Raw genomic sequence first — 17776 nt, 5'->3', positions numbered from 1 at the left:
TTTAAAGGAAAAAATATAACAGCTTTAATATACCCTCATAAAATGGTTTGCTATTGTTTTCATATACATGACATAACAAGTTCAATAATCATTTCGGTCCATTATTGAAGATGATATTACATGAGTTATGCACCTTCGTCATGAATTCACATTCTGACATAAATTTCAATTAAAGCCACGTTAAAGGTATCATGGATGGTTCCTTAACTTTTGATGTAACTTTAAGCCCAGTATATAAATGCATTATAATAGCATGACTTATGTTTAATGCATTTATAGATTGAGCATAAATGTACATTAAAGCATCATAATGCATTCATAGTACCTCTAATGAACAAGACAAAATGTCTTATATATTAATTGTATGGAGATGTATGTCAGAGGTCAAACACTCAACACTTACCTTATGGAATTACGTATGGGATACATATAAATACAAACGCAATTATCTGTATCAATTATAAACTTTACAGAATTGAGAATTAATTATAGAATATATATTAAGGTCTTGTAGATGATTTCAGTGCAGTTATTGTAAAGTCATTTCAAACGTAACTCTCTTTATACATTTATAAACTGTACTACACTCACATGCTGTATATCACATACTTTATACCTTAATAAAAGGGTTTAGTGCAGTCAATGTAAAGTCAAGCCATTTGTAGCTGTCATTATATATTCACAAACTAAATTATATATCACATAGATTTGCATTAGGTTTTATAAAACACTCAAACATTGTAAAAAAAAGAGATAGACTGCAGTTTGATTATGTGAAACATTAACTTTAATAAAATGATTACAATGTACAGAGACTGAGTTTACAATCTACCTTCACAGGACATCTGCCTTCAGGAGCTCATTTACATGAAATGCATTTAAACACAATCAATAAAAACTGGTGAAATTTGCTCAACAGTCCTCTACACAGTCTATTTCATACACATTTTAATATCGTGAAACAGACGACCGATAACACCTTCCGGATGGGTTTTGGCCAGCCAGTGGTTCCACTCAATGAATCGCAGATGTGCTTTAAGTAACCTGGGGCTGAAGTTTCCTCTGTGACGCCAAATCTCCACTTTATATGTCTGCCAGGCCCTTTCAAGGTGTTGAGTATGGGCACCAGTAACAGGGTCAACAAAATGTTGACTATGGCACACAGTAAAATGGTTATACCCATATTGCACGAGTACATCCCTGTAGGCCCGCCACTCATCGCTGATAATACAGCTACCAGGCTTGACATACTGCCGTATAATTGGTAGAAGGTGACGCCTGGACCGCTTGTGAAGCAGCTTTAGGATTGGCCGTCGCCTTGTGCCTCCAACTTCCAACATGCCAAACACCCATGTGCGCATCCGACGCCAGGTGTTCCCACATCTTCCTCTATTTAGTGAGCCACCCAAGATCTCCGATGTTGCCCAATTGACACCACGGCGCACGTCACCACGAAAACTAAGTGCAATAGGTAATATTTTTATTTGAATTATTTTGTATATGTATGTACATTACCAGTAAAAAGTTTGGACATATCTGCTTATTTTTTTTGTACTGGTTTTCACCTTTTAAAAATGCTAAACTCATCAAAACATTCAAAAAACAAAATGAAGCATTGTGATAAAAATAATAAAAATCAACCCCCCCCTCTTTTCTCTAAAGTCTCCCTTCCGTAACAGATTTCTAAACTTATATTTCTTACAATTTTTAAAATAATTATATAGCTTCTGGAAACACACTGCATTTATTGTAAACCTCAGTACTTGAAAAGAATTATGTTTTTATTATAAAATAATTAGATAAATTCATTTCTTGTAATCAGTTGACTATTACCTGCATATTGGTAAAATTAGATGTTTTTTGGCATGTCTGCATGCACCATCAATTCAAAATGACATTGAGAAACACACATTCAACCAGGTGTGTCCAAACTTTTGACTGGTGGTGTATGTGTGCGAAATTTATTATGTATTTACATCATGGTTTTAATCCATCTAGAGATCTGATTTAAAGTTTTACACGCTTTAGCCTTTTACTTTGAGCTGATTTGTATCCTGTCACAGCACGAATACCCTCTGCAGCACTTGTTTCTCCCACAGGTGCTCTGGAGGTGCAGAAGTTGCGTTTGCAACTGCAGAATGAGCAAACAAAAAATGCCATGTTGGTGAAACAGATTGAAGAACTCAACGAAGACAAACAGTTCCTGAAACAGCAATTACAGCAGTGTTCTGCTCCTAGACCAAGCCATGGTAAGCCAGCATAATAAATGTTTTAACCTACACTTCCCATGACATATTAAATAATCAGAATAATCAGAATCTTAAAACAACTGTATGACATTTGTCTGTAAGGTTTTTTGAAAGGTGTAGTTTTAGGAAGGACAAAAATATAAAAAATATTTGATTAGTATTTTCTTTTATTTATGATGTATTTTTTTCAATAATATTCACTGTGTATTTATGTGTGTGTCTTTGTGCAGCCACAAGTAAAGCTATGGAGATCAGCAGCTCTTCATCTGGTGGTTCATCTGATGAGTCATCAGATCTCTCAGATTCATCAGACACATCCAAGGAAAAGTCAAAGAAGAAGCAAGGAAGCAAGAAAAGCAAGAAAAAGAAGATCATAAAAATGAAAGAAACTGAAAGTTATAGTCGAACACGACGTGAGTAAAAGAAAGCACAAATATTATTGTGCTTTCTAGCTAGGTGTGGAATAGAGATTATATAATTCTCTTCAGTCGTATCTGGATTATCATAGTATTGAATTATGGGGTTGGTGGTGGTCTAGTGGTTAGGACCTTTAAGACCCTTAACCCCAAGATGCTCCAGGGAAAAATGGCTCACTGTAATTGCTCACTGGTAAATGTGGTGAAATTTGATGAACACTATGATTGAAAAACTGTGAATATTTATTAATCTGTCATCATAGGGACATCATTTTATTACTTTTTATTATTTTGATATATTAATTCAATCCAGCTTTATATGTATAATAAAAAATCCAACAAATACATTAATTTAAATATTAAATCTGATTTGTTATTATTATGGAGCTTTTGTAGTCTCTCTTCCCCATTTAAAATCTCATTTAGTGCATTCTTTGGGAGAAAAAGCAATATGATGATTCCTTAATCATTATGGATTGATGTTTATGCTTATCTTCCACAGTGTGTAACCCCAAAGGCATTGTTGCCCGCTATAAGAAAGCTCTGAAGCTTCACGCATTGGGCAAACCAATGGCCAGATGCTTCCGCCACATTGGGGTTAACCGAAACACCATGGCCAGAACTGCGGCCATAGCAGAGCTTTTTATTGCTGCTCCAGAGGTCTACGCAACTTTGCCCCCATGGAATGAAGCAACTGAAACGGTAGCGAGCTTCAGCAAAAGGTGCAAAGAGGCGATGAACGGAGAAGTCTCATCCAAGATAAAAAGCTTTAAGGCTCAGGGAAAACTTCTTCCAATTAAGCATGCAAATGCTTAAATTGCAGTTAAACGCAGTTAAGTAGTTAGGGGAGTTGGTGAAGAATAATTTTTGTATTCTATTAGTTTTAGCACTTCCTTTTTATTGCTTACAAAACTGTTTAAATTTAATTGTGTTAAGGTGAAAGTTGGAGAGCATGTTATTTGGCTTTCTGAGTGTTAAAACGGTAGTAATACTGTGAACTGTCAAGTGAGCTCATCAAGGTCCATGACTATAAAGGAGTTTGTATTTGTAAACTCAGTCTCTGTACATTGTAATAATTTTATTAAAGTTAATGTTTCACATAATCAAACTGCAGTCTATCTCTTTTTTTTTTTACAATGTTTGAGTGTTTTATAAAACCTAATGCAAATCTATGTGATATATAATTTAGTTTGTGAATATATAATGACAGCTACAAATGGCTTGACTTTACATTGACTGCACTAAACCCTTTTATTAAGGTATAAAGTATGTGATATACAGCATGTGAGTGTAGTACACAGTTTATAAATGTATAAAGAGAGTTACGTTTGAAATGACTTTACAATAACTGCACTGAAATCATCTACAAGACCTTAATATATATTCTATAATTAATTCTCAATTCTGTAAAGTTTATAATTGATACAGATAATTGCCTTTGTATTTATATGTATCCCATACGTAACTCCATAAGGTAAGTGTTGAGTGTTTGACCTCTGACATACATCTCCATACAATTAATATATAAGACATTTTGTCTTGTTCATTAGAGGTACTATGAATGCATTATGATGCTTTAATGTACATTTATGCTCAATCTATAAATGCATTAAACATAAGTCATGCTATTATAATGCATTTATATACTGGGCTTAAAGTTACATCAAAAGTTAAGGAACCACCCATGATACCTTTAACGTGGCTTTAATTGAAATTTATGTCAGAATGTGAATTCATGACGAAGGTGCATAACTCATGTAATATCATCTTCAATAATGGACCGAAATGATTATTGAACTTATGTCATGTATATGAAAACAATAGCAAACCATTTTATGAGGGTATATTAAAGCTGTTATATTTTTTCCTTTAAAGGCATTATAGATACTTTAGGAGTCGTTAATGTATAGTTAAATGCGGCTTACGAATGGCTTATTGATGCCTTATGAATGCACTATGAGGGTGCAGTTAATGGCTTATGGATGCCTTATGAATGCACTATGAGGGTGCTATAGATACTTTAGGAGTCTTTAATGTATAGTTAAATGCGGCTTATGAATGGCTTATTGATGCCTTATGAATGCACTATGAGGGTGCAGTTAATGGCTTATGGATGCCTTATGAATGCACTATGAGGGTGCTATAGATACTTTAGGAGTCTTTAATGTATAGTTAAATGCGGCTTATGAATGGCTTATTGATGCCTTATGAATGCACTATGAGGGTGCAGTTAATGTAAATCATTACCATTTAATTAAACAAAAATATATCACGGATAAAGTAACACATTCAAGACTAACGCATCTTTATGTAAAACACAGAGATTTTAATATGCCGTATGGCGTAGACTAAAGATCATCAACTCGAGTTTCCAAATGTGCAGAAAATATACAGAATTAAGTGATGACAACTAAATTGCTCAAGGTTAACACAATTATCAAATACATTGAGTCAAAAACTCCAAAATATTATGCATTTTCAACTATTACTTACCTGTCGAAGAGAACGGAGAAGCACTTTTGAGCTTCTTTTTCGCGCATGCGCAGATTACCTAAAGTCATCTTAAATTCTACTTGATTTTCTAAAGGTACATACACTCACCTAAAGGATTATTAGGAACACCATACTAATACGGTGTTTGACCCCCTTTCGCCTTCAGAACTGCCTTAATTCTACGTGGCATTGATTCAACAAGGTGCTGAAAGCATTCTTTAGAAATGTTGGCCCATATTGATAGGATAGCATCTTGCAGTTGATGGAGATTTGTGGGATGCACATCCAGGGCACGAAGCTCCCGTTCCACCACATCCCAAAGATGCTCTATTGGGTTGAGATCTGGTGACTGTGGGGGCCATTTTAGTACAGTGAACTCATTGTCATGTTCAAGAAACCAATTTGAAATGATTTGAGCTTTGTGACATGGTGCATTATCCTGCTGGAAGTAGCCATCAGAGGATGGGTACATGGTGGTCATAAAGGGATGGACATGGTCAGAAACAATGCTCAGGTAGGCCGTGGCATTTAAACGATGCCCAATTGGCACTAGGGGGCGTAAAGTGTGCCAAGAAAACATCCCCCACACCATTACACCACCACCACCAGCCTGCACAGTGGTAACAAGGCATAATGGATCCGTGTTTCATTCTGTTTATGCCAAATTCTGACTCTACCATTTGATTGTCTCAACAGAAATCGAGACTCATCAGACCAGGCAACATTTTTCCAGTCTTCAACTGTCCAATTTTGGTGAGCTCGTGCAAATTGTAGCCTCTTTTTCCTATTTGTAGTGGAGATGAGTGGTACCCGGTGGGGTCTTCTGCTGTTTTAGCCCATCTGCCTCAAGGTTGTGCGTGTTGTGGCTTCACAAATGCTTTGCTGCATACCTCGGTTGTAACGAGTGGTAATTTCAGTCAAAGTTGCTCTTCTATCAGCTTGAATCAGTCGGCCCATTCTCCTCTGACCTCTAGCATCAACAAGGCATTTTCGCCCACAGGACTGCCGCATACTAGATGTTTTTCCCTTTGCACACCATTCTTTGTAAACCCTACAGTGCCTGACAAAAGTCTTGTCGCTTAACCAAGTTGTAGGAACAACAAATAATAACTTGACCTGTAGTTAATCAGTTGGAATCAGAAATGGCTTATAAGAAAAGGCAAAGCCCTCTAGATTATGCTTATTATACCAAAATAAAGTTTTGCATCATTCATTGAGTTTTGTCATGTAATTAGGACAGAAAGGTCAACTTTTGCCTGGACAAAAGTCTTGTCATATGCAAAAATAATGTAGAAATTATACATATACTTCATTTAGAATACACAAACATGCTACAATAACATCAGAACATAAAGTCATGGTGCCTTGGAAAAAAAAATGTATAATGTGTATGACTCCCATGAGCTTGGAGGACCACATCCATACGTCTTGGCAATGACTGAAATAACTTGTTGATGAAGTCATCAGGAATGGCAAAGAAAGCAGTTTTGCAGGACTCCCAGGGTTTGTCTAGATTCTTTGGTTTCGTCTTCCAAGCCTCCTCCTTCATCTTACCCCAGACATGCTCAATAATGTTCATGTCTGGTGACTGGGCTGGCCAATCCTGGAGCACCTTGATCCTCTTCAGTTTCAGGAACTTCAATGTGGAGGCTGAAGTATGAGAAGGAGCGCCATCCTTCTGCAGAATTTGCCCTCTCTTATGGTTTGGAATGTAAAGGGCAGCAAGAATATCTTGATACTTCAGGCTGTTGATGTTGCCATCCACTCTGCAGATCTCTCGAACACCCCCATGGATGTAACCCCAAACCATGATTTTTCCTCCACCAAACTTGACTGTTTTCTGGGTGAATTTTGAGTTCATGCGGGTTCCAACAGGTCTCCTGCAGTATTTGCGGCATTTGGTATGTAGTTCAATGGATGATTTGTCAGAAAAATCAACCTTCTGCCACTTTGCCTCTGTCCATCCTTGCTGCAAGCTGTGGGCCTTGGCAAATTCAACATGCTTTTTTGTTGTGTTCTTGTTAATGCTGGTTTCTGAGCACTAATTTGGCCATGGAGACCACTGCGTGCGAGAATTCGAGAAACTGTTCTTGTAGACACAGCGGTTTCTGGTGACCAGTTCTGATGTAGCTCTGCTGCAGTTGAAAAAGGGTTGGCCCTGGACTTTCGAAGCAACAAATGGTCCTCTCAAAGAGTTGTCTTACGGGGTCTGCCTGACCTGGGCTTGTCATGAACATCACCAGTTTCTCCATATCTTTTTTTAATCCTCTCCACTTGACGTTTGGATACATTAACGATGTCTGCCACCTCAGCAGCAGACTTGGTCTGTGGTTGAATCTTTGGCATATTGTCAGAAGTTAGGTTGCACTTCAAGTGAAGGTCTGGTGTGCTGGGGTTCTTTTTATGCATACCTGGGATTATGTTCATTACAATATTTGTCACAGGTGAACCTCTAATTTGTGATTGGTTGAATAATTAAAAGACATGACAAGACTTTTGTCCTTGCAAAAACAGGTGTTATGGACTTTAACAAGCTGTGAACATCAGGACACTTTTTGACTGTTTCATTTTGTACCCAGTTATTAATGTGAAAGCCCTTGGCATTAAATTGATCCATTCAATGTAACAATTGATTGATTAGAAATAAAGTTATATGCCTTTTTAAGTTACTATGTCCTTATGTGACAAGACTTTTGTCAATGACTGTAGAAATGGTTGTGTGTGAAAATCCCAGTAACTGAGCAGATTGTGAAATACTCAGACCGGCCCATCAGGCTCCAACAACCATGCCAACCTCAAAATTGCTTAAATCACCTTTCTTTCCCATTCTGACATTCAGTTTGGAGTTCAGGAGATTGTCTTGACCAGGACCACACCCCTAAATGCATTGAAGCAACTGCCATGTGATTGGTTGATTAGATAATTGCATTAATGAGAAATTGAACAGGTGTTCCTAATAATCCTTTAGGTGAGTGTATATTTAATTAGTCCACGGGTTGTGGTGTTCAAATCTTAAGTTTGATATGTTCATGAAAGACTCAGAATAAATATTAAAAAAGGCAAAATGAATGACAATGAACAAATATAAATATCACATTACATTACTTTTGAAACTCTTTAATTGGTCATTGTCACGTCCGGCTCGTACGATCCTCGTGTGTGCCACGCCCCCCTCATTACCTCGTGTTAATTCCTGATTGTGATCACCTGTTGCTTGTTCAGTTCAGCATCTTCCTCTGTTTCCCAGATCTGTCATTGTATTGTTATGTGCTGTACCCCACCGTGTGCCTCTGTCTGCACGAAATAAACCCCGTCTGTCCGTATTTACGGCTCTGCTCGCCTGCTTCTCCACTCGCCCGCTTGCCAACGTGACAGATCGTAACAGAATGACAGATCTCTCAAATGACTCACCGCAGCAGATGGAAGATCCGTGGCTGGTCCTGCTGCATGAGGTGAGCTACTGGCGAGACCAGCCGGTGGTCCGCGCAGATCCCGGCTTATGGGATGTAGCTGAACCTACAACAGGTTACCCTGCGCACTGAAGCACACGCGATAGCGGAAGTGCGCGTAAACCTTCGGCGGATCGTCGGACAGGTGATGGAGAGGCGGCTCCAGCCGCTTGCCTTCGCAGAGGCAGCCCCGCCTCCACCGACCTGCCCCGGCCGGCGAAAGAAGAAGAGGCGCAGGGAAAAAGGAAGGGAAGAAGCCCCGACGATCTTCTTGGGGGCTTGCTGTCTTCGCCCCGCTTTCATCCCTGCCAGTGGGCACGGGGACTTCCCGATCATCCAGGAAGCCCCACCGATGAGCAGCCCCCACCTTCAATCAGACTGGTTAGAATGAGCCTGCCTGTACCTGCTTATATGGTGAAGTTTTTTTATCATTTGCGTTTGACAATAAATAGGCAAAGACCCCACCTAGCATATTGTGTGCAGGTTTGGTCACCTTACCTTAAAAAGGACATTTCTGCCTTAGAAAGGGTTCAATGTAGGGCTACTAGAATGATTCCTAGTCTTTGAGGAATGCCTTATGAGGAGAGGTTAGCTGACTGGAATCTGTTCTGCCTCAAGGAAAGGAGACTAAGGGGCGACATGATCCAGGTATATAAGATTCAAACAGGTCTGCATGGTGTTCAACCAAATAGTTACTTCAATATTAGTTCAAATACAAGAACTCAAGGCCATAAGTGGATATTTCTGAGAGAACATTTTTAACTGGATTTGCGAAAGTGCTTCTTTACACAGCATGTAGTTAGAGTATGGAATAGTCTTCCACTTAGTGTACTGCAAGCTAAAACCTTGGGTTCCTTTAAATCAGAGCTAGATAAAAGTTTTAACAACTGAGCTATTAGTTGAGTTCTCTCCAAAAGAACTTGATGAGCTGAAAGGCCTCCTGTCATTTGTAAATTTCTTATGTTTTTATGACGTTCACAATAGCTCTGTCGCCAATGTCCTTACTTTTATGAGGTTGAACCCTGCTTCATCTATTCATGTGCTACTGCATCTGCATCCATTTGCACTATTCACTGAATAAAAACAAAATTGTGTAGTTCAGTACATACCTACTATAAACATACATGTATGGTACTGGAAAAGGTTCTGTATGTGTAGTGCGTAGTACTGAAATGTCCAGTACTTACCTCCACATATTCATGCTGCAGGTCTTTTACCCACTCAAATGGCACTCTATATTACTGTTTCGTCTGTATCTGATGGTTTTTAAGGATTCTCCCCAGGGTTGATAATGAATGTTATGACCTGATGAATGTTGTTGAAAACTGTGTTGTCATTGTGGACATGTATTTGAATTTCTCTGAGGCGTATGGTGTTATTGGTCAAAACCACATGTATTACAGTTTTTTACGATTGCTTACACATTAAAAAAAAATATCACACAATTAGCAACACTCCACACCCAAGGAGCAAAACACCTCTGCAGATTTGCACAACATTATGCAGAATGTCTGCTTCACATTTTTTGCAAAACATTGCACACAGTGATTTGCAAAACTATACAAACATTTTCACACTTTAGACACAGATAAGGATTGTGAGGTTATTTCCTTGTCAAAAAAGCCCTGGCTTGCCAATGATCACACTCATGAACAAATTGGATAATCACATCGACCATGTGTGGAACACTCAGGTGCGCTATAAAAGGCAGCAGGGGAGTTCACCTGTCTTCAACAAAAATGGAAGGCGTTAGAAGAAGAGGAGTGAGAATGAGAGGAGCTCAAAGAGTAGAAGAAGGAGGTAGAGGAAGAGTTAGAGAGGGACCTGAAGAAGAGATAGCACCTGAACAAAGAAGAAGAGAAGAAACTTTAACTCAAGAAATCCATGCAACACTTATTAACCACGTTATCAACCATGGGCTCACACTGACAGAAGCTGGACTAAGAGTTCAGCCAAATCTTAGCAGAAATACAGTAGTGACAGTAATTCGAACATTTCGTCGAGAAAACAGGTAAACTAACCAAACAGTACATTGAAACTGCAGCTTACTGTACTTGTCATCACTTTTAGTATTCTTTCCTGTGACATTTGGCAGTAGGCTTCATGTGTTTTTTGTCTATGTAGGATTGAGGGTGGAAGACACCAAGGCGGAAGGCGCCCCATATTTACTCAGGCGCAAGAAGCAGCAGTTGTAAACATGGCTTTGGCCAACAACTGTATCAGACTGAGAGAAGTCCAAGCCAATGTCATCAATGATGACAATATTTTCAATAACATCCATCGTTTCTCTCTGGTAACATTAGGTCTAATCCTCCAAAAAAATCAGCTACACATGAAGCAACTGTATCAAGTTCCCTGCGCTTGCATTCTGAGTTATTCCTTGCATCTACTCAGTCATGTGGTTGGAATGATATTCCTGACTATGTCTATATGGGGACATTCTGAGCCTAGCTCATGTCCTGGCAGAGCTCAATGAATCCAGAGCCATTGGTGCCAGCTGTACTCAAGAATAGCGGGCTACACCCATACTCATAGAACTTGATTGACTAACCATGACACTATAATTTCTACAATCTCACACTGAAAATGAATAGGTAGTATGTAAAATGCATCCAGGTTAGCAACCTTGAAAAAATTTGCCCAAAATACATTACCTGGGCCCAAAGTAATGCTTATAGCAATACTAAAACAACCTATTTCTATTTCTGTAAAACAATGAGTTAAGCTTTCATTTGGAAGCAAAACTGGGCTGGTTCAAAGAATTTTGAGAAAATGTTCATTTTTCAGCCAAATGGCTTACAACGTGACCCATTAGGGCATCTGTAGACACATCCAAATGGCTACTTTTAATCGAGTAGTAAGGCTCAAAATAGCATCACACTTTGGTGGTAGTATTAAGAGGGTCCACATAAAACGAAATATCTAGAATTTGGTAAGCAGAGTTTTTACACAAAATAACGTGTTTATAAAAAGTTTATAAAGAAGACAGTGGCTTACCTAGCCTAGCCAGTAATAGCTCGCTTAGCTAGATAGCACTGTATAAACATTTTTATAGCCTAACTGCTCGTGTTGTAAGCCATTTGTTTCTACTCTGGAATATTGCTTTAAATTGCTTTTTCAGTCTTACCAGCAGCTGAGCTAATGACTTACTGTGTAGGCTTTCTTCACTGAAGACTCATTGCCCTCTGGTGCAGCTCTTAGCTTCCTTCCACTATTTGGTGATGAGAATCTCTTCCTCATTTTTGCAACTTCGCTGTTGCCAATCAGGGGAATTCTCTCTCTTTTTTTAATTTGTTGCGCAATGCCTCCAAAAGGGCATCCTAACCAAATATAATATAAAAGAAATTTTCAAGAGATTAGAAATCAAAGTAGATATCAACATCTGACATGAAGTAGGACCTTGACATTCTCACACTCAAAAGACTGACAAGTCTTCCTACACACTGTTTTAAGCTTAGGATTAGACATCACAAACTTACGCATCCCGATCAATTTCTGACTTCTTTGCCTTGGTGTACTCTGAGTAGTCTGTGGGTTTGTGTGCTGGGCAGGTAGGATGTATTCAGTGCTTGAAGTGGGAAAAAATAAGTGCAGGAACTCTAATTTTCTCGGGCCACTGTCGCTGCGTCGGATCAGTTTCAGTAAGTACCGGAACGCAGAAAAAAGTGGCAGAACCCAAAAGACGAAAATACATAAGTTCCGGAACTGTGTTCCGCTGCGTTCCGGCCCACTTTAAGCACTGGATGTATTATGTGTTTTGTTGTCTCACTGGTGTTTGCTGCCATGCTCTAAAGAATAAACACTACGTGTACACAGATTTCATAGAATTTGTATTATAGTTTCAGACCACACATTAGACCCTATCATTGTTGCTAATGAGAATCTACATATAATAGTTATGCAGGTACTTCTTTACACATACAGATATAGTATCTCTAGAAAGGTGACATTAATGTCCACTCAAGTTATATGCTTATGTCAGTCCTGACTAGCAATAACCTCTCTTACTAACAAGAAGAAAGGACATAGCAATCCTGTACATTTGATCCAAATACAACCTAAAGAAGCACTACATGATCACAGTCAATACTCATATGGTCTGAAGACTCATTCATGTCATAGAGGGCCTGTATAAGTGTCACACCCTGCTCCGTACGATCCCGATGTGTGCCACGCCCCCCTCATTACCTCGTGTTCTTCCCTGATGGATCTCACCTGTTGCTCGTTTCCCTCAGCTTGTCTAGTGTATTTAGTCCTTGTCAGATAGCACCACCGGCTCGGACTGCTGCAAGCCTTCGTGTACTGGCAATCCCAGCCCGAGGTCCAGGAAGACCCGGTAGCCCTGGAGCTGGCTAGCCGGGGCCGGGACCTGCTCCAGAAGGAGCGCCCGTCGGGGCAGGACTACCCGCTAACCAAAGCCCGGAAATGCCTCCGTCGGCTACAGCGCCGGCTCCCCGAGCGAGGGGAGAAGCAGCAGGAAGAGACTCCATCGCTCTTCCTGGGAGCCTGCTCTCTCCTCCCCGCCTGGGATGATACCGCCGCTACCAGCCTGGCCAGCTTCCACCCGGAGAAGCCGCCTCCTTTGGAGGCTTACTTTTACCGGCCGGCGCGCCTGGGTCTAGGCGGGATACGCGCCGTGTGGGACGCTGTTCCCCGGGTGCCCAAAGCCCTTAAAGGGACAGCGCCAACGCGCTCGGCACCCCTCCTGCCTGCTCCGGACCTGGCTGATCCGGATCTGCCCGCGGCACCGCCTGCTGCAGCTGCCGCCGATCTGCCCGCGGCATCGCCTGCCGCTGCTGCCGCCACCGATCTGCCCGCAGCTGCTGCTGCCACCGCACTGCCCGTGGCACCGCCTGCTGCTGATGCCGCCGCTCTGGCCACGGCACCGCCTGCTGCTGATGCCGCCGCTCTGCCCACGGCACCGCCTGCTGCTGCTGCTGCCATGCTGCCAGCAGCTCTGCTTGACCCGCCTGTCCTGCCTGACCCGCTTGTCCTGCCTGTTGCAGCTGCTGCCGCTCTGCCCGCGGCACCGCCTGCTGCAGCTTCCGCTGCTTTGCCAGCGGACCCGCCTGTCCTGTCTGTCCTGCCTGACCCGCCTGTCCCACCTGACCCACCTGTCCTGCCTGCTCTGCCTGCAGTCCCTGCAGCTGCCACCACTCTGGCTGCGGCACCCGCTGCGACGCCCCCTGCTGCCCGCGTGATGGCGGCGCCCGCTGCGGCGCCCCCTGCTGGCCAAGTGACTGCAGCGCCCGACGAGGCGCCCCCTGCTGGCCGCACACCCAAGGTGCCCTCCGAGGTGCCCCTTGCTGGCCACGTGACGGCGGCGCCCGTCCTGCCGGCACCGGAACTGCCCGTCTCGCCTGTCCTGCCGGCACCTGAACTGCCCGTCTCGCCTGTCCTGCCGGCACCTGAACTGCCCGTCTTGCCTGTCCTGCTGGCGCCTGAACTGCCTGAGGTGGCTGCGGTTGCGCCCCCTGCTGGCCGTGTGAAGGCGGCGCCCGCTGTGGCGCTCCTTGCTGGTCACGTGCTGGCGGCGCCCGCCGAGGCGCCCCCTGCTGACCGTACACCTGAGGCGCCTGCCCTTGCGGCCCCTGCTGGTCGCACGCCTACAGCTGCCTCCGCTCTGCCTGAGGTGCCCGCCGAGGCGCCTCCTGCTGGCCACACGCCCGCGGCCCTGTCCGAGGCCGCCTCTCCCGTCCTGCCCGCGGCCCTGCCTGAGGCCGCCTCTCCCGTCCTGCCCGCGGCCCTGCCTGAGGCCGCCTCTCCCGTCCTGCCCGCGGCCCTGCCTGAGGCCGCCTCTCCCGTCCTGCCCGCGGCTCTGGCGGCTCCGCCTGCGGCCACGCCCGCGGCTCTGGCTGCCCCGTCTGCGGCCACGCCCGAGGCTCCGGCTGCCCCGCTTGTGTCCTCCCTCCTGACTCCCTCGCCCGTACCCCGGCAAGGCCAACGCCCCCCAGGACCCCGCCTTTCGGTGTCCCGTAAGGGACGGGGACATAGGCGTCGGGCCCGGGTCCCGCCCGCCCTGCCCCCTGGCTCGCCCGTTCGGCCCCTGGCTGTGGCTCGGTGGCTGCCTGCGGGTCCTCCGGCTCGGGGTCGGCGGTCGCCTCCGGGTCCCCCCCTGGATCCTCGGTGCCGGTCCTCGGTCCCGCCTCCGGCTCCATGTCGGTCGCCTCCGGGCCCTCCTGCTCCGGCTGGGCGTCGGACGGCGCCTTCCCCGGCTTCGGCTGCGCCTCCGCCTGCCGCGGCTTCCCCCTCCTGCCTGCCTTCACTGGTGTTCCCTCCTGCTCCCTCCGTGTCCCCTCCGTCACTCCCTCGTCCCGTTCCCTTGGCCCCTGGGTGGTCCCCTCCTGCTCCCTCCTCCCTCTCTCCTGCAGCCCCTCCGGCCGCTGCCCGTCGCCCGCCTGGGCTCCCTCGGGCTCCCCTTTTTCCTCCTCCCTTTCCCTTTCTGCCTCCTGTCTCTGCTCCTCTGCCCTCTGTGTCTCCTCTGTTCACTCCTGGCCCCTTCGTGTCGCCTGTGGGTGTTCCCTCTGTGTCCCCCTTCTCTGTTTGTCTGTCCGCGTTCCCCGTCCTTTGTCGGGTCCTGTCTTTCTTTTCGTCCTTGTTCCTGTTCTGTGTCTCTGTCTTGTTTCCGGTTCCCCGTTGATGTTTTTGCGTTTTGTTTTCCAGGTCCTGTTTTCCCGGTTCGTCTCGTCCGTCGCCTCTCCTCTGGCACGCCCGGTGTGCGCGCCTTTGGGGGGGGGTTCTGTCACACCCTGCTCCGTACGATCCCGATGTGTGCCACGCCCCCCTCATTACCTCGTGTTCTTCCCTGATGGATCTCACCTGTTGCTCGTTTCCCTCAGCTTGTCTAGTGTATTTAGTCCTTGTCAGAGTCAGTCATCCCCAGATCAGTCATTGTTGTATTGTTACGTGTTGTCCGTCAGCGTCCAAATAAACCCCGTTTCCCTGACGTTCTGGCTGCACGTCGCCTGCTTCCCTGCTCGCCCGATGGGTCCTTGTTGTTCAAAGCATTGAGACGAAACGGTGGGAAATGAAGCTGGGAATATCCCATGGTGGGTTTTGCTGGCACATCAGGTTCTTCAGATGGCAACACATCATTTGTTTAATTTCTTTTGACAGAAGAATCAAAATTACAGACAAAACCACATTTTAAAACTAATCAAGTCACCTAGCAACAGGTAACTACAATTTTATGTCAGCGTATTTGTTTTTATGTAATGCAATGTTCATTTTATCTTTAACACAGGCCAATAGCACAGGAAAGTGTTTAAATAATAATCTTCATGTGTTCATACATTCACGTACTTGGAAAATGACATTTCAATTTATGAATTTTAGCTTACTTTTAGCTCATGAAGTGCACCTGGTCCTTAATTTTGGGAAACAGCTTCTCACACATGCGTTCTGATAATCCCAGCAGTGTTGTGGCATCTATTTCATTCTTTAGGAAAAATATACTGTGGTTAGTAGTAAAATAACATGATAAAAGCAGGGACAAAACACCAGGGAATAGAGAAAGACAGTGAGAAGAATAGACTTGTTGCGGTACTACTAGCATATACAAAAATCAGGATGACATGACAAGAAATAAAAAAAAAAATTAAAGTATGTCATTTAATATACAAGGACAACATGCATAAAGCGTGTTGTCCTAGCAATGTGATTTTGTTGTAAACATAGTGATGTGATTTTGTTGAAAAAAAAAATACTGGGGTTTTTGTCAAGCAAAAAGAATGAATACATTTCTGGTCTGCAGACTTATGGCTTCCACATTGTTGAAAATGTCTTCATTGTCCAGGATGTGCTGTCTGATTTCTCTAAGACGAACGTCATTTCTCACCGGACCAAGTTGACCACAGCCCGCTCTTGTTCATCATTTAGGAGTCTACTTCTTCCTCCACTTTTTGGTTTAGTTTTTATCCTGTAGGACAAAATAAAAGGAGAAACTAGACTTCAAACTCTACAACACATTTACATGGTCACATAACTCTGGCATGTAGTATACAGTCATCTGACAGCTAAGAGTGGCCTACAGTACCATGTTGTTTATTGTAGTGCACACTGAAGACTTACCGGTTCTCATGATTGAGGCCACAGTTGATCTTCTGAGATTTGGTTGAAGCATTCGAGAGGTCTCAGTTATTGTTATACCCTGATTTATGACCAGGTCTACGACCATTGCTCTGATCTCATTCGATACTCTATGCTGTTGCTGCCGCAGTCATAATCTGTTACCTTGTCCTTGACCATGGACACCCACACCTCTGAAACCAGGCCTACGACCACCTCTCTGATGAGGCCCAAGTCTTCCTCTAACACGAGACCCATGACCACCTCTCAGATGTGGTGCTTGTCCCCTGCCAGTCCCATGTGCACCGTGCCCCCTCATCCTACTTGACCACTTGCCTGCTCTATGTTCTAGTACTTCAATGTCACTCTGGATTCCACTTATTTATACTCATACCACAAGGTGAAAGTGATCATCAGTAACAAATTAGTGTCAATTGATCTCGTTATGATGATACTTTTCTGCTGTTAACCTGGGATATTATTCCTCAGTTCTCACTGTGCTTTAAGTGGAATGTAACAGGTACTTATCATTTAGAGTAGTTGTATCCTTTACTAGTTAAATCACTGTAATAAAATTAGCAGACAGTCATCACATATGCAATGTATGAATTTTATTTTGAAATGGAAATACTATGATGTTCAGTTGTGTTAATTTGAACTGGTGATTTAAGTTCAACAAACATTGTGTATTGTGTCCACGCAAATGAAAAATGCGTTAAGCGTTCTGGAAAATGTGCATTTCGGTCATCCGTTGTGTGTTTTGTGACTAGAGTTTTGGAAAATAACATCAATGTTCTGTAACTAGTGAAAAAGTGATTGAAAAAAACTGTAAGTACCGTACTTTTGGTACTTTCTCGAAGTACCATAAGTACGGTACCTGGTGCGGAGGAAAAGCGCCCTTATAGATTCCTCTCTCAAGCTCAAGGAAGCTGTATAGCAGATCAAGGTCATCACCGGCATCTCCATTTTATTCTTCCCGCCACAATCCCTCCATCAGTGCTCAGACTGTCCGCAATAGGCTGAGAGAGGCTGGACTGAGGGCCTGGTGTGACTCGGGCAGTTGTTGTGGCCATCCTGTACCTGTCACGCAGGTGTGATATTC

General features: G+C 43.6%; 1 long non-coding RNA gene across 1 annotated transcript; it reads left to right on the top strand.

The window, feature by feature from the left end:
- Positions 1-2128: 2128 nt before the first annotated feature.
- Positions 2129-3722, top strand: LOC111856887 (uncharacterized). The gene is made up of 3 exons (XR_011983192.1): positions 2129-2249; positions 2480-2662; positions 3168-3722. It is a non-coding gene; the product is annotated as an uncharacterized lncRNA (long non-coding RNA).
- The last annotated feature ends 14054 nt before the right edge of the window (positions 3723-17776 follow it).

Source organism: Paramormyrops kingsleyae, chromosome 17 (assembly GCF_048594095.1).
Source record: "Paramormyrops kingsleyae isolate MSU_618 chromosome 17, PKINGS_0.4, whole genome shotgun sequence".
Taxonomy (NCBI): Eukaryota; Metazoa; Chordata; class Actinopteri; order Osteoglossiformes; family Mormyridae; genus Paramormyrops; species Paramormyrops kingsleyae.
This window is presented reverse-complemented; position numbering and strand designations above follow the sequence as displayed.